This window comes from Triturus cristatus, chromosome 7, assembly GCF_964204655.1.
Source record: "Triturus cristatus chromosome 7, aTriCri1.1, whole genome shotgun sequence".
In the NCBI taxonomy this organism is placed as follows: domain Eukaryota; kingdom Metazoa; phylum Chordata; class Amphibia; order Caudata; family Salamandridae; genus Triturus; species Triturus cristatus.
In genome coordinates, this window is record NC_140590.1 from 1038995453 (window position 1) to 1039013796 (window position 18344).

The window sequence follows — 18344 nt, forward strand, 5'->3', positions numbered from 1 at the left end:
GGATGTCAGACCACTGCAAGCTGGAGTGTCTGCATGTCAGAGCCTCAGCGTCTTGCGTCAGTGTGTCGGCATGGAAGTCCCTTTCTCCTCTGACTCCCTCAGCAAGATATCTATATGCAGGTGTATATATACCCAATGTATTACCCCCTGGGGATATACCTTGCTGTGTCATGTCGGACTAGGATGACGGAAGGAATGACCCTTATACATAGTTATTATGCAGAAGATGGTGGGCCTGCTGTCCTGCTGTGATTCCAAGAATCCTCATACATAATGAATGAGGCATAAGCTTTTGGGAGAAAACCCCATGTCATCTTTGGACATTACCGTAGCTAGGTAAAAGGTCATCATGCAGTGTAATGGTAGGGGAGAATATAGGTGAATGGTTAGGTGACTACCTGAGCATATATTGGGGTACCTATATGGAACATAGCACCCACTCCTGATCCGACTGGACGACATACTAAAAACTCTACGTACTGCTAAACATGGTACGCAACTATTAATAAGTCCATTAACAATAGTACTTATAAATGTAAATTATCTTTAAAAAATTCTACAAATAAAAATAGTGGATGCGATAAAAGTCTGTATTAAATAAGTTTGTATATATAGTCCGAATAATGAGAGGTTGAAGCCATGCAGTTTAGACAAAGTGTCTTGTTTAAAATTCCAAATTTAGTTGTTTTTGAAAAAGGTCTTATTTTCCCAGTACACTATGAGCCAAATGTTTATGTGTCCTGGCTGGGAGATGCAACATCACTGTTGGCTGCGATTGCAGAGGACAGTCCCTGCAACACCTCGCAGATCAGGTCAATTGAGCACAGATATTTCTCCGTATTGACCACAGCCGGTGCTGGGGATGCCTGAGTGTCATCCAAGGCCTGAGCAGTTGTTGAGGAGCCAGTATCCTTTCTGACAGGAGCTGTAGTATCCCGTGGTGGCTCTAAGAATGCAGACATCAACACTGGACTACGCTGAGGACACTGCAGAACATGGGCCGTTATTGGGTCCAGTAAAGCATCAACGTCCAGAGGCACAATTGTTGTCAGACAGAGATCCAACACACATTCTTGTCCGCAGAACAGGCATCGGAGGCATCGGAGGACAGGCAGAATACAGTTGGTCCAGACTGGTCTAAATGACAAGAGCAAAGACTCGTTGAGTTCTCGAAGAATATGGTCCAGATAGAGCACCATGCGATCACAGTATTGGAGCTCCAAGAGCATACGTTCCATCTCCTTGGTGACTGGGACGTCCATTGTGTAGCAGAAAAAGGACACTCAGGATACCTCCTATTAGAAACAGGATCAGTGGAAACCCTCCAAAAATGCTTCAGAATAAGGAGTGTATGAAGATTGGAACAACTCCGAGGATTGTCTGAAAGGTGCTTAACAGTCCAGAACCTTGGTTTTAAATAGGTAGTCAATACCCGTCGTATCAGACATGTTAAAGATATGTTGTACCATTTCTGTGAAATGGAAAGGTCAGTTTGTTCGCATCAGTGCCTGTATCTCAGCAGAGGACCATGCAACTTGGCAATCATAAGTTTATCGGGCGGAGATTAAGGGCACAGTTTGCTGTAAAAGCATGGCTTTTATTCGGCTCAGAGTATCAAACCGTATAAAGGAAGCATTCAGTGAAGGCCATAATGGCGCCTCCCTGACTGTATGGGTTGGCGGAAACAATATTTGCATACACCAAGTAATCCTGGAGTTTACAGTGACAATATATGCGATGCCCGGGAGCATCCCACAACAACCTTGATCAATCAGCATCAAGTAACTCCCATTCAAAAGCAACCTGAATACCGGATTAATCATGGCAGCTTGGGGACCTTTCAAGTGACAGGATAAGTTAGCAACCAAACCAATACAGGCCCTGTGCAGCATTATATCCTGGCATATGAGAGATCCACTTAAGGAATTCTCACAGTTGGTACTGCTAAGGAACACTTCTATGTCCCCATTCCTTCATCGAAATCTGTACGGTAATTCCCAAGGTTTCTTGATGAATTCCATACCCATTGCTTCATATCTGCCTGCCTGTTTTTGTTTTAGGCAATACTGAAACTGGAAAGTTGTGACCAGTAGCGTTATATGGCCATGGATTAACCATTCCATGAACAGTGACTCTGCTAAGGTAAAAAGTAATTTGTACCGTTTTTCAATAAGCAGCATTGTATATTTTGCTCCCCTTTGTGCCATTGTAATCTGTTTTTCAGTTAGATTGTACGCTGAAAATAGAGACGTACTGTTGATAAATCGGCATGGAATATAACCAGCGTGCAATGATTGCAGCGTCCAGCTTAATAATATAACAGAGCGTAGTTGAGATTGTCCGTGTTGTATTATGGACAAGTCTTGCTCTAATATATCAATAGCAGAAGATACAATGTTTCCCAGTGAATAAATCCTGGATGTTAATGTAGTCAGACCGTTGTCAACTACTGCTAATGCCTTATCTAGGTTAATCCTATCTATTTCCCAAAGTCTCTCCGCAGCTTCTTGTTGAGAGATTTTCCAGATTTCATTATAGACAGCATAATAGAAACGCTTCTGATGTGGCTTTCGGGGACCGAGTAAAAAATCCCATAAATCCACCTCGTCTGTGAGTAAGGATACGTGCTGGTTCACCTGGGACAGTGTCAAGGTTTTTAGCCAATCGAGGCACAACTTCCCAGCACTGTATGATGTCACTACCCTCAGATGTTCGCTCTGTACATATTGTGGGTCTGTCCTATCCTTCACTTGTACCCTTGAATCTTGACTGACATCTGTTTGTGTCTGTGGGCCAAACTAACAATCCCTTCCAATTGGGGTCTGATGTACTGTACTGCATGATGTCATCTATTGTATCCCCTTCATGTGATGTAAAATTGATGTGTGAAGGTGTGGGAAACTGTGGTGTTTTCAAATCCTTGTTCTTGGCTAGTCCAAGACAGGAAGTCTGTTGCACCGTTTCATTCAGAAATATCATTTGCTGTGGGATGAGGCACGCTCTAAATAGTGCTTCTGTTCCCTGAACTTGCCTTTCTTTAGAACCCCAGACTGATTTTGTGTCTATAGTGTCCTTCTATAAGTCGAAACCCTGTTCAGACAGTCGGACAATAAAGGATGCAGAATAAATCTGTTTGGTGCTAGTCAGAATATTTTTCTGTACAGGTGTAGGTGCAACCTTATAGTAATATGAGGTCAGGTCAGAAGTGTTAAACCATGAAAAATATGCGAATTTCTGTGCAATCGTTTTTGAACTACCTTTTGGTGGTGTTGGGCAATGTTCCCATTGGTGGTATGTCCAAAAAACTACGTGGGATACTAGATTTGTGTAAAAAGTGATGACCATAATGATGGTAACAGTACATACTATCGAAGTCAGATGAGTCCTCTACTATTTCATTGCTTGAAAAGGCAGCAGAATTTTCCAAATCAGACAACATATTATTAACAGTTTAAAAATCCCAATCATCAGAAAATGTACTGGAGGTAATTATATAATTTAGAGAAATCTTAAATAAATGTGGAATCTTCAAAAGTTCAGTGGGGCCAAGTACATCATAATCAACTTTGTCCCAAACTATACCAGCAGGAATTAGAACAGCTGTAATGTTCACGGAAAACAAGTCGTTTCGTTCACGATGAGATGATGTACGAGGTTTCAGGACCAAGTTCATATTAGATACTGCAGAGCGTTCTGGGAGATATTTTCCATTTATCAGAGGCAAAAAACAGTTACCAGGCCAATCCAGAACAGATAAAAAAAACAATATTGCCGATATTATCCAGAGCTGGAGCCAAGGCCAACCTAAGTAAGTCTTTTTTAGAAATGTGTAAAATGTACGCATTTGTTTCTTACAGGAAAAGTAGCCAGATGCGTTCGATCTATCTTTTTTCGCTCTGCAGGTTGTATAGAACCGGCAGGCAAATTGAAATTTGACTTTCATGTGTTATGTGAAGTTCTGTTTCCAGAGGAACAAGTTCCATTTCATTGTTAGAAATTCCATCATTTCGTATTGGTGACTCTTCAAATGTTATGAGTATTTCTGTCTGAACTTCCTGTATGGTAGCGAGAGGAGAGTCTCAGCTACACAGGAGCCAAAGAGGCCTACTATTCAGTATCGGCCACATAGTGTGGTCTCATCAGATCAATGGAGACAAATCTCTTTTCTATTATGCCGGCAAGAGGTGGAAGTCCTGTTCTTCTTCCTTCGACAGCCAGTACAGGTACAGGCTTTCTGTATGATGGCCCAAATTCATTTTTGTCCACAATCTTTTCTCTGACCAGATCCCCGACTTTTGGGATCCAGACAGGTCTTGCCGTGACTGATTTGACTTTCCCAGTGGCTGTGCGTTTGACCTGTAAGTTGCTTAGTAGTGCCCAGGATTCAATTTGATCCTGTAAAACAGCCAAACGTTTATTGATGTCAAATGGTTTATCATCCGCCACTGTACTTTCATCATCGAAATCAGGTACCCACAGGTAAACCCAGGGCTAAGATCAGAATGTAATGTGCCAACTGAGTATGTCCCTATGAAGACTTGCAAATCTTTTATAACAGTTCGAGCATCAGCTGAGTGCTGAGGCCATACCCATAGGAATCTGGAGCATGAACCCACTGCCACCAAGATATGCTTGTAAGCCCCATCCAAATGTAGGGGGCCACAGTGGTCCAAATAGACACAAGCCAATGGTCTATTGGATATTAATAAAGGTGTTTGCGCTGTATGTGCTACGGTGGCACCCTTCATCTGCTGACAGATGTTTCATTTTACAACAAAATTCTTCGTCTGCTTAGTTAAACCTGGCCACCAATAGCGTTGTTTCAATAATGAAACCGTTGCCGTAATCCCTGCGTGTGCAGAACCTAGACCCTCATGTGCAGCTAGTATTAAACCCAATCTGTGATCTGTGTTTGGTATTATTTTATCCCCCACTCCTGGAATCTGAGCATACAGAATGTTGTTTGCATCTAACTTGTAGGAGTATTTGAGTGGAAACCCTTTTGGCAAGGCTGTGCTGTTTTTATGTGAAGCAATGACAGCTACCATTATCTGTTCGACTATTCTCGTTTTGGAATGAGTGATTGCAGCTACGAAAGCAGTACGTACTGCCCACTTTGCAGCTTCATCAGCCAATGAATTCCCTTCAACCTGAACCCCATCATGTTGATGACTTAGCGTGTGTACCACGTGAGCTCTTGGTAGTTCCTTTTTCAACTCAGCTACCTGTTCCCATAGCAACTTATGCATAATTGTGCAACATTTAGAGTCTCTAAACCAGTTCTGATCCCAGTAGAGAAGATATTTGTTGTATGATTGAACATAGTAAAATGAATCGCACACTATGAGTGTGGGGAACTCCTGATTCATATTTATTAGTGCCAGTCATAGCTCTTTTAATTCTACCAGCTGAGCCGTGCAGTCTCCTAGAGACTGTGTCTTCGTATCGCTGAGATGGAACTTGCCATACGAACTTTTACAATTGCACAAGCGACTATGAATTGTTGTTTGCTTTCTACGGCCGGCTGAGCCGATCTGTCAGTTTAAATATGGTATTCATACTGATCTAGAGGGATTATTTCATTTGGGAGAGGATATTCTTGTTCATATTGCAGAAATGCTTGTGTTTTTAACCTTGGGTCATATCTGTATTCTACATCCGTTGCAGTGAGAGAATTAGCCCATTGTATCTATCTTGGGTGTAAGGCTTTAGCATTAGAAATGCTAGCCTTCGTGATAGCCTCCAAGGCTGGTACTGGGTTATCGACAAATAATAGTTTCCCTTGAGCCAGTACCCTTTCTCTTAGTACAGCAGTCTGCACTGCTGTTAGTATCTTTTCTGTAGAAGCAAAGCGCATTTCAGCGTTTGCGTACAAATGTGCTTTGTATGCAATGGGTACTGTTTCGCCCTCATTGAAGTAAGTAAGTATACCCAGATGGACTCGCTACAATGTGGATCACTAGATTGCATATGTTTACTCTTGTCTGCAAGTGTTTTGAAGCTGTCATGTCAGCTTGAAGGGAAAGAAGGATATCTGTGTTTTCCTGTGTCCAATACCTAACTGAGAAATCAGGTCTTATTAAGTTGTAGAAAGGTTTTACTCTTTCTGCTTAATCCAAAATGTATGTTCTGCCAAAGTTAAAAAATCCCAATATGGATTGTAAGTTTTTCAATGATTTAGGAGGTTGGGGCAGCACACACTTTTCTAAAAAGTTAGCTGCCAGGCTTTTTACTTCACTTCATAACTCATATCCTAAAAATAGGACATTGAGGTGGGCTATTTTTGATTTTTTATAGTTGAATTTGTAGCCCTCAGAGGTGAATCCCAAAATGATGGTGCTCACTCTGGTCAAGTGAGCCTGTAAATCATCATCCGTCAGATAAATATTATCTACATAGGAAAATGCCTCTTCATCCAAATTCTGAAGTAATTCTGTTACCCAGCATTGAACAACCCGGGGCTATTCTCATACCCTTGGGGAAGTCGACAAAATAATTGGTGTGAGCCTAGCGCTGAGAATGCTGTTAACTAACTGCTTTCAGGTGCCATATTTTGTCAGAAGAATCCATTTGAGATATCCAGTGTAGATTTGTATTTTTTCCACACAATGTTATTCATTAATGTGCCAATGTGTGCATTCTGTACTGCAAATGTTTTAGTGTATGTATTCAGATGTCTGTAGTTCAAAACTAGAGGATATGAATTGTCGAGTTTCATTACGGGAAACAAAGGATTATTCATTGCAGAGGTGCAAGGTTCTATTACACTCTGGTATTCAAGTTGATCTAAGATCTCCCTGACCTGTTTTTTAACCTCTTGTTATATTGGGTAGTGTCTCTGTGGAGTTGGATTCATTTTTACTGGGATTAGATGGTGTGGTGACTCAACATCCCACCCAACATGGTTGCGATATAGGGCCAGAGTGAGGGCTACCGCCCACTCCCACACGTATGTGTGTTTCAAGTAAATTGGAACGTGGTCAGAAAAAGGATGGTAAAATTACGTTTCTCACTTTGGGCAATCCATAACAATTTCAAGTGGCCAATCTTGTTCAGCTAAAAGTATATCATAGCCATAAGTCAAGTTCTCCCAAAAGAGACCTTTAACTGTTCTGGGTGTGTCCCCCTCCATTTGGAGTGTTATTTCATGTAAGCTATGTGGGACACTTACCCTCGTATCAGGTGTTTCCACCGTGATGTGCTCATTCAACTCTGCTGTCACCACAAATTCCATCAGGATCTGGCGAGCTATTGTTACTTCTGCGGCGCTGTCTAGCATTGTCGGAGCCCATTCCCCGTTCAGTAGTTGAGTCCTCAGAATTCTGGACATGTCTAACGTTGAGACCTGCTACCTTCTTCTTTTTAAATTGAGGGTGGATTGCGGCTTGTCTTCATTTTTAGAAGTGTCGCTTGAAGCGCGTGGCATGTCTATGGACTTCGTACACTCTTGCTGTCTGTGTTCTGACCGGCCTTCTCTCTCAGAGTTTCTTGGTGAACCCTGAAAAGAACAAGAGGAATGTGTATGAGTATCCTAATACCTGTCAGGTTTTTTAATGTTAACTCTATTCCTGAGATTGTATCTCCTTTCGGAGTGGTCCTGCTGAGGAGACCCACTCCTAGCTCGAGATCTATTTTCTCAAATTGTTTTGTTTTTTATTGTTTTTATCTTATTTCTTCTTAGAAGAATTAGGTGCTTGCTTTGTGTTATTCTTCTCAGGACCACCCATGCGCTGAAGTTTTGTTGCTCTAGCTCCAAAACTATCTCTACCTAATTCAGCATAGGTGTCTGTGATAATTTTAGGTAATTCACGTTCCTGTTGTAAAGGAGTGAAATCCCTCAGGCGTTGGCGTATTGCCACTGCTGCTGCCTCCCCTTTTATATTTGCTAATATTATAGCTGATACCTGAGCAAAATTACCTAATAGTTTTATTCCTCAGTTCAGAGCAGGTTCTGCTCCATACTCAGTTTGTATTTGTCTTTATATGTCTGGTATTACTGCTAATGACGGGATACCATGAGTTCTGGTATATATGGCAGCTAAAACTGTACCCCAAGTGGTACAATCCTCTATATGGGGAGCTATCCCCATTGGTAAGCTGATTATTAGCATTGTGTGTTTTTCTTGAGGGCTTGTGTGTAGAAATACTGCCTCTAGCTGTGTTATTTGTTGAGCTATCTAGAATGGCATTTGCTCACGTTTAGTGGGCATTTTACCCATAACTGTGTATAGCGTTTGTGGTGTAATTTTAGTTGTAGAACTCTGAACTTGATTTGTTTGTGTAGCTCTTGTTGGCTGAAGTGTGAGCGTTCTCATCAAGAACTATGTCAGGTTTCTGTAACGTTTTATTATTTCTTTGTGAAGTGGATGTAAGTCTACTACTGGCATCGTATCAATATCTAGATGCGGTGTGTATGCCGCATGGACAGGCCAAGTTGCCCCGTCGCTTCCGAGCGGACCTAGCTTTACTTTGTCTCTTGTGTGGGGGAGCGCGCCTTTAAACCAGTTTATATGCTCCTGGTAGGTGAGCAGAATTTCAATGTCCTCATACGGACAGCATTCATTTGGTGTTTCATCTTCAGTGTAAGAATGAAATGTATTTGATTGTTCATCTGCTTGTGGGAATTTAACCCATTAATAGAATGCCTCTGTTCTATATGATTTGTAAGCCTCAATCACAAAGGTTACTGTCCCACCCTAGCTGTGACTCGGTAGTCTGTTAGCTTTTGAGGAAGGGCATTTCTGACATTTTCTGAAATGTTAATTTCACCTTCCTCTTCTGCCCTGACTGCAGCAGGCTGGCTCGCCCAGCGGCACTTTCTTCAGTCATTGTTGAAAAACTTTCAAGGAAGGGTTTCAAGGAAACTGAGATAAGGTTATATGCACAATAGGAACTGTTTGTCCTTCAAGCTTGATAAATCTACAGCCAATAAATAGGATGTTTTGCCTACTCAGCTGTGGCGGATAGTTCCCTTCCCACTCCGGACGTCTCAGGGGAAATATGAGTGGGGGTCTCTGATAATAGCACGATTGAACTACTCAGATATGACTGTTAAATAAGTACCAAACCAACATTGGCAGCGCCATGTCGTTTAGTTCCTATAAACCTATATAGGATCAGCGTGTTTAGACAACATATATTGTAGGATTGGAGTCAGACTGATTCTGGACGCCCCTACCGAATTTGTCAACCTGTATACCAGCTAGCTCACAGTACCACTAGAAACTCCTCTTACCAAGGAGAGAATAGTTCTTGGCAACTATCGAACATAACAACCCTGATCCCTCAGGATCGTGGAAGCAGTCGTGCTCACTTCATCTCCGAGAGGTACACAGAATAAACGGTGGAGGCATTTTTCAATAAGCATTTATTGAACCAGTGTCCTTCTAGAGTAAAATAGGCATGCTAAAACAACCACCTGACAGTAACAGATATAAATGATTATAAGCACTAACAGAGTAAATATATGGTAGATGTCTGCCATTGTGGTAAAACAATGAATACAGGCAAGTATATAAAATACATGACAGTAAAGTGTGTACTCAGACGTTGTGACCCTAACTAGATGTACCTCAGTGTACCTAGCATGTATGTAGGTGTAAAAGCCTAGGATAAAGACAACCCCGTTACCTGAAGTGAGAGACTGTAGGACCCCGTCTTGGTTTCAAGAAGGACACCCTGCAAGGGATGTCAGACCACTGCAAGCTGGAATGTCTGCATGCAGGAGCCCCAGCATCTTGCGTCAGTGTGTCAGCATGGAAGTTCCTTTCTCCACTGACTCTCTCAGCAAGATATGGTGTATATATACCCTAAGTGGTACACCCTGGGATATACCTTGCTGTGTCATGTCAGACTAGAATCACAGAAGGAATGATCCTTATACATAGTAATTATGCAAGAGATGGTAGGCCTACTGTCCTGCTGGGAATCCAAGAATCCTCATGCATAATAAATGAGGCTTAAGCTTTTCAGAGAAAACCCATGTCATCTTTGGACATTACCTTAACTAGGTAAAAGGTCAGTACTAAGAAATGCCATGCAGTGTGCTCCGGCCCATTTTAGTATCTCTCAATTATCTACTAGAACCCACTCTGGTCGGATGGAACTTTTTACTTGCCCAATAGCGTGGAGGGAATAAACACAATTATCAGAAAATACTGTCCACAATTTGTCATTATCAAGGACTCGAGACTTAATCTCTTGGCTCTCTGGCTTTTATTATCAGCATAAAGATTTGAAGATACAAAGTCCTCAATACGAGGCACAACAAGTACATAGGCACTAACACAAATGCTACTCTGCGAAGAATCCGCATACGGCTAAAAATAACTAAAAGCACAATCTCTAAAAGCATGAGGTAGAAAACTACCAAGCCAATGTCGATATTAGGGACACTGGACCATACCATCTCTGTCCCTACTCTGTACTAGATGACATCCCTACTTAGCAATCCCTTGAGACCCTCAATCGAAAGGTGTCAGAGTGAAACTTCCTAAGAAGTCTTCACTTAGAGAGCTTGGTCTAAGTTGCCCCCTCTAGCTCTTCGCTTAGCCTTTCTCTGCTCTGGGCTGCTCTGATCTGCCGTCCACCCTCGGGGCGCTTTCCCTAATACAGAACCCCAAGTCTCAGAACACGCCCTTTGCACCTCCTCTTCTGCGGGGTCGGCTTTCAGTAATTTTCCACAGAGCGCTGTCCAGTTCCATCGTCCATCGCTTGGCCTTGAGTCCCAGACGCCATCCGCACTAGGAGTTACGATTGGCACATTCCAATGCACTCCCATGTCTGGCTTTTACTACATAAGTCAATTCATGAACAAAGAGCTTCTCTACTAACGAGCAACTGTCCTTGCACCTGGGGTGAGATCATGCAAGGCAGACATACTTCACATCTTTTAACTTGCAATCTACTACAGCCTAAAACCTCTACTGGAATAAATCCTTTTTGGCCTATTGCCCTTGGCTAACATAAGAAAATACCAGGCCTTTCGCCTCAACGATATATGCGAATTCTGGCCACTACTACGGTTACACAAGCAGGCCTAAATCACAGTATTGACATTTACGTCTTTCTTTCATGTGTGGTCAAACTAAACAGTCTACAGACACGAATTCTAAACTACACGTTTTAACATCACATTGTTCAAATGACTAAACTCTATGCATTTCTCTAATACATTATGCTTGTACATAGCTAACACTTCTATTGAAATCGATATAGATTGTACAATTCTCAATACATTTGCACACAAAAGTACCTGAGTACACATTTGATTATATGCGGGTGCCGACTAACAGTGAATATAACGCACCCCTACGATTTTCAACCTTCTAAGCGCTACATCAGTTCCCCCCTTTGATGACATCTGTCATCACACCATTACAACCTTCTTCTTTAGAACTGATTTAAACCGTACTGTCATGACTCTGCCATGTCGAACTCCCTCCATTCTCTTAAGACTCTCATATTGCTGCTCCTGAAACTTCGCCATCCTTTTCTCATTTGCCCTAAGAGCTCTTTCAACCTTGCCTCCTTGATACCACTTCCACGCTTTCACCCATCCCCACAAACAAATCACACAAACTGCAGCAATGATAATTGGCTTCAACACTGATCCAAGAAATCCTCTTCCCAGATTCGCAAACCACGTTCCCACTCTTCCAAATCCTTGTCCAATCTTTTCCCATACATTCTCCTCCGTCAAGTCCATAATCTCCTGGTGAATAGTTGTGATGTTATCTATGTACTTCCCTAACTCCTTTGTGTTGTCTGGAATATATGTGCAGCATTCTTGAACCTTCAATAATTTGCAGACTCCGCCTTCCTTGGCTAATAACACGTCTAACGCAAGGCGATTCTGCATAACCATATTTCGTATCGACAACATCTCTCCAGCCACCAACAACAAGGACCTCGCCGTATTCATAGACAACTCATCAACTACAGTCGCCAACCTCCTGATCTTCACGTCATTCAACACCACACCCATACTAGGTATCATTGCTCCATATATATCACCAATCACTGCCCCTGTATTTACAGCCCTACGTCTTCTAGAATGTTGTTTCGTCTCTAACAACTCCAAGTCCTCTGTGTGATAAATCTTCGGGAATATGATAGCTAAATAGCATATGCCGTACCAATTTTCAGGTAGCCTGACATAAGCATTCTTCCCACATACATAATACACCGTCGGAATTACTTGTACCGGACCTTGCATAAAGTCCTTAACAGAAGCTTCCAGGGTGAAGGTCTGAGAACAGGTGCTATGTCCTACTGCAACCTTCTCCGTGGCCGATTGAGGCCGCCCAATACACAAATTCCCTTTCTGCACTTCACCTAACGCTATTGGTCCATAACTTCCCTTGGACTTGTGAGCCTTCTCCTCCTCTGTCCAATCTACTGGGCTATCTCCGGTGTCTCGTGTCTGGGTCAACTTTCTATATCTGTCCTCTACTTGATCAATGAATTTCTTCTCCGTCCCAGATAACGCACATGTCAGGTTATGCCTGTGAGCATGCGCAGTATCCAACTTCACAGTCGGTCTAAAATACTTCAAGAGTCTGTCCTCTTTCTTATAATAATCGTATTTCTTCGGATGCTTAATTGCTGGAACTTCAGGAAGTACCGTATCGAAATTTGAAAAGAAATACTCGAACTGTCTCCTGTCGTAAAATAAACTGAGCAATAAACTACAAGAAATCCCATATGTCAATGGGAGATGATGATACTTGATACCTTCATCCACTGAAGCAGGCAACTGCATACACACATAACAATCCTTCACGTCCATTGCATCAACATATTCATACAACAACTTTGCATACGCATTAAGCTTAAAATCACCCTTCGACAAATCCATGTGGAGTCTGCGATCCTCACTTAACTTCGATGTTCCCGGTTCTCTGATACTAACACCTCTCTGCTCTGGGGTAATAGGTGTGGGTGCTCCCTGAACCTTCCCCTCCTGCCTGTGAGCCACCATGTATGAACTTATCACCACTGCAAATATAGTGGCTATCACAACCCCTATCAATGTGCCTATTATCAATTTAGCCCTACGATGTGTGTTTGCAGGATCTGCCATCTTCGGAATATACTCAATGTCCAATACAGTCTCTGAAATGGTAAGTCTCTTTCTCATTAATGTCTCTTTCGTGAACTTAGGCAAACCCTCCCTAACTTTTCTTCGTTCTATAACGGGAAAATCCCTAATTTTGTTCTTCTTCCGCTCGGATCTATGTTATCTTCTTCCCTGCTTGCAACCCTCCCAAATCAGTCCAACATAACTGCAGGTCCCAACAGTTCCAGGACTCCCTGCAATATTTCGAGCTTAAGGATGATCAGTTCTTGTGGATCTGGCACAGTAGTGAACGTCGGGAACTCTAAATTGTCCAAGATCATACCTCGAATGACACTCAGGAAAGGTGGACTCGGAATGTGAATCGTCAGAATTCCTTCGATCTCCAGTCCCGGAACTTTCAGTAACACTTCCACTCTCTGGAGCGGGACACTGTTGACCAATGTCATCGACCTCAATCTTCCCATGCTCGGTAACCCTGGCATCAGTCACTGGATATGCCCACTCTGGTGAAGCGTACTTCTGACTTGGCACTCTAGTTCTCTTTGACCTTCTCACACTACCTTGAGGATACTCCTCGTCGCCTGATTCTTCTTCTGGCTCCTCCGAAACTGGTGCAAGACCTGTGTCCGGTACCAACCTCAGGTTTACCCGTTTCTGTCTTGCGGGCCAAACCCTTTCTGCTTCGGTGGCACCTCCGGTCTTCCCTTCGATACCCTGTGCACTGACCTCCTCCTCTTCGGCAGAACTCGATTCCGTACTGCCCACTGCACCTCTTGCTCCTTCGCCTGTTTCTGGGTCAGTACCTCTTTCACGTCCTTCCTCAGCTCGATTCAGTGCACCCTCAGCTGCTTCAGCAACCCTTACAGCTTGACTGGCCCTCTCAGGTGGTTCTGTTGGCTCAGCTGGATTTTCGTTCTCGAGAGGGGCTGTATCTTCTAAGGGCGCTGGAACTCTACGGGTATGGGAAGCATGCACCCAGTTCGGTAAACCTCCACACTTGACTGCTGTGTTCGTGATAAGAATCACTTGGAACGGCCCTCGCCACCTAGCATCCAGGCAACTCTTCCTCACGTGCTTTCGGACTAGGACCCAATCTCCTGGGCTTAAGTCGTGGCACAGGTCGCTCGCAGCTGGAACCGTTGCTGTCTGCACCTGCTGAGACACAGAACGGACCACGTCAGCAAGGCCTTTACAATAGTCCAGGATCATATCATCAGTGATATTTATCAGAGCTGTAGCAGGTATTGCAGGCAAACGCATCGCTCTTCCCATGAGGATTTCATGGGGTGACAACCCAGTCCTCCTATCAGGCACACTTCGGAGGCTCATAAGGACCAAGGGTAATGCATCAGGCCATTTCAGAGACGTAGACGAACACACTTTCGCCATCCGAGCCTTCAGAGTCCCATTCACCTGCTCCACTATCCCTGAAGCTTCTGGTCTATAGCTACAATGTAACCTCTGATCTACATTCAAGGCGGCACAAAGCAACTTCATAACTTCGCTATGGAAATGAGTTCCTCTGTCCGATTCAAAGGATGTCGGGAACCCGTACCTCGGAATGAGTTCTCGCAATAGTAGTTTTGCTACCGTGAGTGTGTCACATCTGCGTGTAGGGTACGCCTCCACCCACCTGGAAAAGACACATACTATCACTAGCATGTACCTCAACCCATTACACTTTGGCATTTCAACAAAATCCAGCTGCATCCTATTGAAAGGTCCACCTGACCTCCCTATGTGACTCAACGTCACAGCTGTCCTTTTTCCTACATTCATCTGTTGACAAGTGACACACCTCTGGCACACAGTTTCAGCCACTGCACGAAACTTCGGGTTGTACCAAGTCTGACAAAACACTCTCATCATTGCGTCTCTACCAAGATGTACAGCACCATGTATCAACCTCGCCATGGGATTCAACAAACTTTCCGGCAACACTGCTCGTCCATCATTCGAAACCCATATATCCACATCTCCTTTCTCACATCCCGCTCGTATCCAACTGTCTCGCTCCTGATCCGAGACTCCTTCCTGAAGCTGTTTCAGTTCCTCCCATGAGTCTGCCATTGCTAACATCTGATCATACACCATTTCCTCCTCAGTTTCCTCAATGTGAGTTTCCGTAAAATTGCATCCCTGTTCTGCACAAAAACGAGCTACTTCGTCAGCATAATTGTTACCCAATGAAACAAAATCATTTCCCTTCGTATGAGCAGCACATTTAACAACGGCAATTTCATCAGGGCCTTGCAATGCTTCAAGCAATTTTCGTACATGGTCACCATTCCTTATAGGAGAACCTGAAGACGTCATAAACCCTCTCTGGGACCATAGCTATCCGAAGTCATGAACCACACCAAACCCATACTGGCTGTCCGTATAAATAGTTACACGGATCTTCTCGGCTGCCAAACAGGCACGAGTCAAGGCAATGAGCTCAGCCACCTGCGCGGAGTGTACTCCTTCTAAACAAGCGGCTTCAACCACACCCGTGATGGTGCATACAGCAAACGCTGCTCTCAATCGACCGACACTGTCTCTTAAACATGAACCGTCCACAAAGAAAATCTCATCTGACACCGGGAGCGGTTCATCGACAATGTCAGGTCTCGGTTTGGTGCATAGTTCCGTAACGTCGAGACAATCATGGTCCTCACAATCTTCATTATCGTCTGTATTTGGAACAGGTAACAATGTAGCAGGATTTAAAACAGCACACCTCTTCAGTATCACATTATCGGCTGCAAGGATAACTTGCTCATAACGAGTCAGCCTATTATTCGTGAGGTGCTGTGTTTTAGTCCTAGTCATCAACAATTCAACAGAATGTGGCACATGTACGGTAAGAGGATGACCCATCACAATGCTCTCACATCTCTCGATGCTGACACCTGTTGCCGCAACGGATCTGAGACATCCGGGCAACGCAGAAGCTACTGGATCTAAAGTAGCTGAGAAATAGGCAACTGGTCTACGGACACCTCCATGATTCTGAGTTAACACTGCTAATGCGCAACCTTCTCTTTCGCAGCAGAACAATGCGAATGCCTTGTTGTAATCCGGCATTCCCAACGCAGGAGCACTACATAAGGCTTCTCTCAGCCTCAGAAATGATTTCAAACAATCGTCGTCCCATGGTACCGGATCACTTACATCTTTTCGCGTCAGCCGCTGTAAAGGCTTCGCTTCAAAGGAAAAGTTTGGGATCCACTGGCGGCAATAGCCCACCATTCCCAAAAACATTCTAACTTCCCTCTGCGTCGAGGGAACTGGCATTCTCAGAATCGCATCAATGCGATTTTTGAGACACCTTCCTTTTACCCTTCTCAATTCTGTGCCCCAAATACTGTACCTCAGGTAAACAGTATTGCAACTTGCTTGGAGACACCTTGTGACCATTCTCTCCCAGGAAATTCAACAGCGCAATGGTATCGGCCCTGCAAGCGTCTTCTGTTTCTGACGCAACAAGCAGGTCGTCAATGTATTGCACCAAAACAGAGTTTCGCGGCAACACAAGACTTTCAAGATTCTTCTTTAGGAGCTGATTAAAAATCGATGGACTCTCCGTATACCCCTGTGGGATACGACACCACGTTAATACGCGATTTTCTAGTCTAAATGCAAAAAGAAATCTGCTCTCTTCATGTAGGGGAATCGAAAAAAATGCTTGACACAAGTCAATCACTGTGAACCGTTCAGCTTCACATGGGATCTGAAACAGTATCACAGATGGATTCGGTACCACTGGACAACATGGAACTACTATGTCGTTTATTTTCCGCAGGTCTTGCACTATCCTGAACTTCCCACTTGGTTTCTGCAGTCCCATAATGGGCGAATTACATGGGCTACCCATGATCTCCACCAGTATTCCCTGCCTAATCATAGACTCGATCACAGGTTTAATCCCAGCAATCGTTTCAGGGGCTAATTTGTACTGAGGTGTTCTCGGGAATTCCGCGTTTGGCTTAACCTGTATCTTCACTGGTTCCACTCCCCTGACTAAGCCAATCTCCTCTCCACTTAGGTCCCACACGTCAGCCGATACTGACTCCCTCAAATCCTGTGGAAGCTCCTCCACCGTCAAAGCTGGGTACATTTCCACACACACCCGCTGATTTGCAACCTTAAAGGTCGCGTCATCATCCCTTGTCTGCACCTCTACTCCTTTCGGGGTACAGTAGATTGTGCAATTGAGCTTGCACAATAAGTCTCTTCCCAAAAAACAAACAGGACTAGAATCGCACACCACGAACTGATGTCGATCCCTAAAGTTTCCTATCCTGACTGGAATCGGTTCTGTCAAGGGGCTAACTAGCCTCTTGTTCGCCACTCCAACCACTTGTATGCTTTCTCCAGAAAGGGCTACACCCGGAACTACCGCTGATCTTATAGTTGACCTGGTAGCCCCCGTATCAACCAAAAAGGTAGTAGGGTGTCCATCGAGTTCTGCTTCCACAAAGGGTCCTCTCTGATCTACTTCTAAAATGGCCCTAAGTAGGCAGTCATCATCTTGGCCTAAACTCAACCGAGCCAGTAAGTCCATCCCCTTCTCTTCGCTTACTTCAAACATGGGCATCTGCAAATAAGTTCGAGCTCCCTGCTGTATGTTCTGTATCCTGGGTGGCTGGGGAATCTGCACTTGCGGGATGCCGGTCCCCCCTTGCATCATTCTCGGTATAGTCACCGTCTGTACTTGTTCCGCCCCAGGGACCTGACCCATTCCTCCCTCCATCTGTGGCTGATTATAGGGGTTCAAGGGACAATCGCGCCTCCAGTGTCCCACCTGGTGACACTGGTGACAAGCTGTCGTCTTTTTCAGTATTGCTATGTCTATACCTGTCCTAGGGTCTACGGGCCTCGGCCTCCCTTGACCCTGCACGTTCTGATTCCCTGTCTGATAGTTTCCCTGTCTCCTCACCACTGAACCCCCATTCGGCGGTCCCTGAGCAGCTTGCATCTGAATGAGCAATAGGTTATCTTTCATCTTCTTGTGCTTCGACTCAATCTCATCCGTGCAGTACCTGGCGTACCGCAAGATCTCATCTACGGGCTTATTCTGCCAACAGATCAAATGCTGCTGTATCATGAGACTAACCTCGGGCTTCAAACCCAGCACGAACTTAGACACAAACTGTCCCATATCTTTCGTCTCTAACTCGTCTAGACCACTGTACTGCTTGAAAGCCTTCAAGAGTCTCTCATAAAATTCATGTACTGTCTCCTTTGGCTCCTGCACCGTCCTGTCTATTTTCACCCA